The 7708-nt window shown below is 45.3% G+C and overlaps 1 pseudogene; it reads left to right on the top strand.

Moving 5' to 3' along the window:
• Positions 1-5316: 5316 nt before the first annotated feature.
• LOC103644625 (osmotin-like protein) lies at positions 5317-7243 on the top strand (annotated as a pseudogene).
• Positions 7244-7708: the final 465 nt, after the last annotated feature.

Raw genomic sequence — 7708 nt, 5'->3', positions numbered from 1 at the left:
ACGAGATTATTTTTAAGGGGGGTAGGATTTGTAATACCTAATTTGTAGGTTGTAAGAGATAATATAAAAAGAAGAAACAATTTCACTTTATCTATGTGTGAGTTGGACTTTTTTTTGTATCATCACATGTGAACACCATATTTAAAAAAAATAATAATTATAAAATAAATTCCACTAAATTATGCATCATGCTGGGATTTTATTTTGTGTGCATTTTGTGACAATATAAAAATGATGTGACAAGAAAAAAAATTAAGTCCAAAAGGGAATTTAGAACCTAAAAGAAAATCTTGAATCTAGAAAAGAGAAGGAAATAAATATGGTGAGGATAAAAATAAGTAAATAAAAATATATTATTACAGAATTAGAGTGTGAATTTGTATAATGGACTCAAAGGTGAAACTCCCATTCAAATTCAAATTGGATTCAAAACAATTATAAAAGAACACAGAAAATAAAATAAAAAAAATAAAAATAAGGGATGACTACCTGGGCTTCGGTACTCAATTTGGCCCATCTAGTGACCCCACCGCCGCGCTGGCCACTTTCTCACTGACAAGTGGGACCAACTGGTCGGCGCTTCACAGCCTGCGAAGCGCATGTCCCTGAGTGTGTGACGTGTGGCCCCCACCGGTCACCCGCGGCCACGCGCGTGGACCTAGCAGCATTTCTCTAGTGACCGACAACACGGCCCCACTTGTCATCACCATCGGCCGTCGTTGTAACAACCTGCGCGGAATGCACGGCGATTCCCCTAGGCACGCGCCGGCGACCCCCCCTCCACCTCGCCCTCTCTGTACCTCTATAAACCGGATTCTGTGACGAAAAAACCCACCTTGACTACTCCCTGGTCACCCAAAATACAACCATCGCTGCCGGATTTACACTCGGTGAGGTGAAAATCGGAGCCCCGCCGTAGTCGTTGTGGAGGACTCTCGCCGCGCGCCGTCAATCGGTGTCGTGGGTGCCACGGGGAACTTCGGGCTAGCCTGGGTGGTCGATTCGTGGATTTCATGGTGCGCGAGTGTCTTCGGTGGGGCGATAATCTCTCGTCGTCGCACCGACTCCACGGCGGACCCGCGCGACGCCGTGGCCGAGCCCCTGTGCCTCATTCCCTCGGTAAGAAACCTATCGTTGCTGATCGCTTTGTCTTCCCCATAGCGTAGCTCCATCCAATTTTATGCGTAGCACTCGGGGGTGGTGGATTGGCTACCTCGCCGACGCTCCGTCGGGCGTGGAGGCTGGGCGCCGCCGTATACAGACGAAAGGGGGGAAAGAAGAAAGGCTGCGGATCGTCCGATGTGGCCTGGGCGGTCCAGATTAGAAGCCAGGTGAACGACTCGGCTAGGACTCGGTGACCGTTGATCTGGGGCTTCAATGGATAGGATTGAATTTGGGGTATTTAGATCTGGGCCGACGATGGGTGATCCAGCGGCTGCGATCCAGTACCCGTTCACGATGGCGCCGATCTAATCTGGGCCACCAAGGGTTCGATCGGATGGTGGATATATCACGATACCCCTTCACTCGTCTGTTTTGTAGAAGACCCCTCCAGGATTTCCGAAATAAACCCGCGGTCCTCGGGCCTGTTTCCCTGAGTCTCGGGAATATTTATAGAATAACCCCTGCCTTCTCTGGAAATTGAGGTCCAGTCCAGTAAATAGAAAAATCCAGGAAAAGAGAATAGAAATCTATTTTTAATATAAAAGTAATGGTTAGAATTTGTATAATTCCTAGAAAATTCATATTAGGTCCAAATTGACCCATTTCAGTTCCTATAATTTTATAATATTATTGTTTATCGTGTAGTATTACTGTTTTGACATGAAATTCACGTTAAAATTTATATCCTATTTAATCTTGTACGAAACACATAGAATCTTCAGAAAATCATAACTCCTCTGTTTTAACTCCGATTTGATCCGTTCAAGTTGCGTTAGTCCTGTAGCAACGCGTAGATCATTATTACTCAGTTTGTACTTATGTTTGGTGTGATGTTAATTTTATCTCTATACCATGTTTGTTTGTATTGCTACGACTAGCGCGAGGCGCGTGTCATCTGAAAAGCAAGTTGGTACCTGGAATCTCAAGTGCCAGGCAAGTTGTGCCCTTGACCACTTTTTACCCAATAATGTTCTTTAATATCACTCATACATGCATAGGTTAATTTTGATGGGACCCAATAGGTCACCCTAGATTGTTTATCACATTACCTTGTTTACCCCTGAATCACCTGGGTAGTTTGCTATTGCTTTACATGGTTTTGGGATAATCATTTATTACCTCTATGTTCCAAATCTTCTGTTATTCTATTTATGTTCATGTTAAGATCATTAATGTTAATTGGAACATAGAGCTTAACTTGAGAACCACGTGCCACCACAAGGGTTTAATGGGACGCCCTTGGCTGACTAATTAGGAAAGCTAGTGGAAGACTACCTTACCCGAAAGGGGCAAGGGCAGTAGGGGAGTGGTCAGTGTAGGGAGGTCCCTGGTTGATTTTGCTGCGATGGCAGTCAGCCAGGAACCCTGCATTGGAACTTCCTATAAACTGTAGCGGGTTTTCGGAAGCTAGTGGAACTTTGTAAAGGCCTCGTAGTGTTGCCCTGCCGCGCTTCCTAGGTAGAGGTGTATGGGATTCGCGACCCCTTGGCAGATGGGTAGCATGACTTGTGGGTAAAGGGTACAACCTCTGCAGAGTGTAAAACTGGTATACTAGCCGAGCTCACGGTCATGAGCAGCTCAGGACTCTCTGATGATTAAATTATGGAACTTAAATTCAATTTTGTCATTTGCATTGCATGGGTTTGTTATTAATTTTGTTCTATTACTCTACTTATGGTTTGGTATTTACTTACACTTAGTAACTGCTAATAAAATTTTGACCAACTACTTAAAAGCAATGCTCAGCTTTAACCCCTATCATTGATTAGCCTTACACATCACATGAACTCATACCTTTGTGAGTTTATGTCCACTGGTTCCCCACAACTTGTTGAGCTATGATCATGTGTGAGCTCACTCTTGCTGTCTCACACCCCCCCACAGGAGAAGATCAGGTGGTTCAGGAGGAGCCGCCTAACACCGAGGAGTTCGATCTGATCTAGGTGGCGTTTCTCAGTCGACATTGGCGCCGTCGATCCTTAGTTCGCTTTATGGTTATACTTTTATTTTGTAATAAGTCTTCCGCTATGTAATAATTACTCTGATGTTTAATGACATTTATCTCTATACACTCTGTTATTATATATGTTGTCTTCTTGGCGCATGTATGAGATGCACCTGGCTTTGTTCCTTAAAGCCGGGTGTGACATAAATCAGTACCGTCCATTGGCGGTTTCAGTAAACCGGACAGTTTACCACCAGTTTTCACCGGTTTTATAAACTGTTATAGCATCACTAGAAAATAACGCATATGTGAAATCAAAGGAACTGAGAGACAGGGAGAGAACGAGAGGGTCCTTCCTTCTAGTCGACCATGTGCGGGCGTCGCCGTCGTCGGCTTTGTACTCGGCTCATGTGCTGCCCTCACGCCACTCGACGCCACTCAACTTCGCAGGCACTCCCCGTGATCCCTTTGGAACCCCGCAAAAACCACCGTGCCGTCTCGCTGTCTGTCTGTCGAGCACTCGAGCTGCGGACCTGCGGTGGCCTCCAGCCTTTCTCTCCGTTTCCACCCACGGCATCATCCTTTCAAGGTAATTTTTTTCAGAGGCATGGGCACGGGCTGATGCTGATCCGACCGGTTTCTCGCGGCGTACGTGTCCTGCCTCCGGCGTCGCCGAGTCGTCCCAGTTCGATGGGCGAGGCGGCTAGGCCAGTGAGATGTGTGGCCACCAGGCACCAGCCGTATCGAGCCGGATGCTGACACTTGGTTGGTATAATGGTATGGATAATGGATGGCAGAGTTGCACCAAGTCGGGGCACTCGGGCTCTAAACTTGCTTTGTCTGGCGTCCATTAGTTGCGGTGGTGCAGATTTGGTTGGTCGTCGAACTATTATATACTTCCGCCACCAACCTCTGGACGGACTGAATTCCGAAGCAACAGCCTTTTTACAAGACCGCTCCAGGTAACGCCTTGTTCGTTTCCGCCGGATTGGTGGGTCGGAACAATTCCTAACCGGATTGCTTCTCTAATTTATATAAACTTTGATTAGGTGAAACGATTTCGGGTGCAATCCGACACAAACGAACAAGGCCTAAAGGATCCTCATGGACACGGTTGCAAGTGCCACTTGTAGAAATCTCAGTCTGCCGGATGAACTCGGTAAAATCCGGAACCATAATTAACACAGCGCTACAACATGTGAAATCTTTATAAGAGTTAGTTTGGAAACCACATTTTTCCAAAGAATTTCTATTTTCCTAAGAAATGAAATCTTATGGGAAAATGTAGTTCCCAAGCTAGCCTAAAAAAAGACTACTACCAAATTATACTGCCTGCTTCAAACAGTCGATCGAGCTTGTTACGCAACGAACGAATTCGTACAGTCGCTTCAATGACCTGCGCGTTAAGCCGCGGTAATAGTCATCTTCCTTGACGAGACAGCGGTAGATGCGTGGGCAGTAGATGGCCATTTGATACCTTTGTCTGATGCGGATGTCACTCTCCATCCATAGTTCCATACCCATACTGCGTGGCGCCAACGAGATTTGGGGCTTTGTCATTGGAAGGACATGGGAGATGATTACGGGCCTGATGCTTGGAAGTTTGTCCACAAGGGGGTTTCTGTAATGACCATGCTCATAACCGTATAGAACATGGAGGTATAATTTTGGAGTTTGGGGGAACGGCCAACAGATCTAAGGTCTGTTCAGTTAGATTGTGGCTATAAAAAATATATTGTGGATATAAAAAACCTATTGTGGATAGTGGCTATGAAAAAAAAACGTTTGTGCTGATGTGAGCTGTGAAAAAAAACGGTTGCAGGCTATGAGCTGTTAAAAAATAAAAAATGTTTAGTGAAAATCACTAAAAGTCATAAAAAATGCTTTCATATATATTTTCACAATCTATCCGAAAGACATTAAAAACAGGTCCAAAAATGCTTTTAATTTTACACTCCGAGAAAGTCGATTTTTAGAAAGGGTTGCTTCCTACATCTAACCCTTTGGTTTGGCTTTTAGGAGCAAAAGCCAAACCAAATATACCCTAGGTTTGGTGAGCTAGCAACGGTGGTCTTCTATTCGCTAACCACGTAGAGATAGATCGCATCTGAGTTAAGTGTTCGAAGAGGAGTACATCAAACATTGCTTCACTTGCTCGCTCTTTTTCTATTCAAATAGGTGTATCCGTGCGTTGCTACGGAGTCAACATGTACCGGTAAGATACAATGAGATATAGAAGCACTATGATAAAATACATTGATGTGCAAAAACAATTATTGTTATTCTATACTTTTGTTAGTTACATACCTAAAAATATAGTACAATGACCGCGTGTTGCAATTACACACAAATTCGATAAAATGTTAATATACAACGACTGCACAAAAAACGAATAGCATACATTATTATAGATCTCAATTTTTCACATCCTAGTTTTATATCAGACTCCCATCTTATTATTAATTTTTAGGCGACAAACAAACATGTTAAGAAAACTTGGTCCAAAACCTCTATAAAAGCCCCTCCAGCCATCTTCATCAAGCAACAGCCTGGTAATTTTCATGACTGAAGGCCTACCCTTACCATAGTTGTCCATAACCTGAAATCACATGAAAATAATAAAACACCCGGTGATGGAATTCTCACAATTACCATGCATGATAATAGTTCCTTCTATGACCGTAGTTAGCTACTTAGTTGTACTAACTTTAAGTTCGGGTACATAGCCTATGTAACAAAGGTGATATGATAAACAACCAACTCAAAGGTAATTTGCATACCTAAGGTATAACATGATCATCACAGTATTGACCACCACAGTATTGTAGACATCATTCGCTTGCACATGCCATAACTAAAATGTTGCAGTGCCAGCCTTGAAATGTCATATTGAAATTGAATAATAGGTGTGGTCGTTGTGAAACTGAGGCACCTGACATAGAGGAACAATAAGCTTGAGACCAAACCTGTGTCACCCAGGTTAAGTGCTAAAACATGATTTCACAAGCTACCTAGCATAGTGGACATGTCCTTCTCCATCGTATATTGAGGAGCTTTGGGCCCAGTTGAAATCATGTATATTAAAGCTACCGATATTTCACAAGTCAGAAAGTATAGCCTAGGCATGTCAACTTCTAAATTTCAGGAAGAACTACCTAAGGAAACCCCTGTGATCTTCTAACACTTACAATGATTCATCGTTCTTATACCAGAAATCTTGTCTAATAAATAAGCTAGTAGCAAAAATATGGGACTCTAGATTCCTTATACCAGAAATAAGGTGCTAGCAAAAAGAAAAACATGACAAATACCACAGAAACTGTTTCTGTAAAGATACATAATCACACTTTCAGAAGAACAATTAAATTTACCTGAAGCCGAGTCTTGATGGTATCTATTGGAGTGGTGATAATCGACCAGCAAGCACCAGCAGTTGTTCTTCCTCTCGCCGCTCTCCCACAAGTCGTTCCCGGCGCCGGCCCACCCCTGGTCTGGCAGCATCTGGGCGCGCACGGGCTGCGCGGGCGCCGGCGCGCAGCTCCACTGTGCCACGGGGACTGCGGCGGGCTCGGCGGCGCGGTGCCCGCGACGCTGGCGTGGGTGAACCTCCACCACGACAACGACCAGACCACGTACGGCGTGAGCGTGGTGGACGACTTCAACGTGGGCCTGTCCGTGACCCCGCACGAGGGCCGCGACAACTGCCCCGTCCTCGCATGCCACAAGAACCTCACTGAGACCTGCCCCGGCGAGCTGCAGCTGCGCTCCTCGACCGGCAGCATCCTTGCGTGCAAGAGCGGCTGCGAGGCCTTCCGCATCGACGAGCTATGCTGCCGCAACATGTACAACAGCCCGCGCACCTGCCGCGCCTCCAAGTACTCGGAGTTCTTCAAGCACGAGTGCCCGTAGGCCTTCACCTACGCGCACGACAGCCCCTCGCTCACCCACGAAGCAATAGCGAGAGCAAGCGATGAGGGGTCAGCTGTGGCTCGCGCGGAGGGGGAGACGACCGAGGGGGATCTGGGGGCGACGCACGCGGGCGGGGTAGGGGCCATAGGATGGACGGTCCAGATTAACAGAAGGCAGAACAAGGGGAGGCAGACTACCCCTTGCAACCTTAATATAGTAGTATAGATAGTCAACTAAAAATAATTATATAACAACTTTCATAATACAATATGTGCATTTAATAATTGATCTACTTCTTTCTTTCACAAATTATCTAGGGTAAGTGAGCAGGCCATTTTTACTGGGTGCTCATGAGCAATCTATTTTTCTTCTCTCTATGTTTCCATAAATAATTCTAACGTGGCACCCCTTACTATCTATCTATGTCATCTTATTATACTCGCTCTTGGGGACCTCAATCGTGTGCATTTTAGGCTCGGTAGGCTCTTGTCGCACTGAGCCATATTGCAATTGTTGCAATCGATTAGAGAATGGTTCCACGAGTCCTCCGCTCCACGTAAAATTAAGCATGAGTGCTCTGTGTGGACATGATCCTGTGTTTGAGTTGAGAACGTCGTCCCCTGTTGGCAGAGGGTGACGTGCTAGTCTCTGTAAAAAACACAAATACTGGATGGGAATTTGACCTGGCAT

The sequence above is a fragment of the Zea mays genome, chromosome 1 (assembly GCF_902167145.1).
Source record: "Zea mays cultivar B73 chromosome 1, Zm-B73-REFERENCE-NAM-5.0, whole genome shotgun sequence".
NCBI lineage: Eukaryota > Viridiplantae > Streptophyta > Magnoliopsida > Poales > Poaceae > Zea > Zea mays.
The sequence above is the reverse complement of the archived record's forward strand: the minus strand, read 5'-3'. Positions and strand labels throughout refer to the sequence as shown.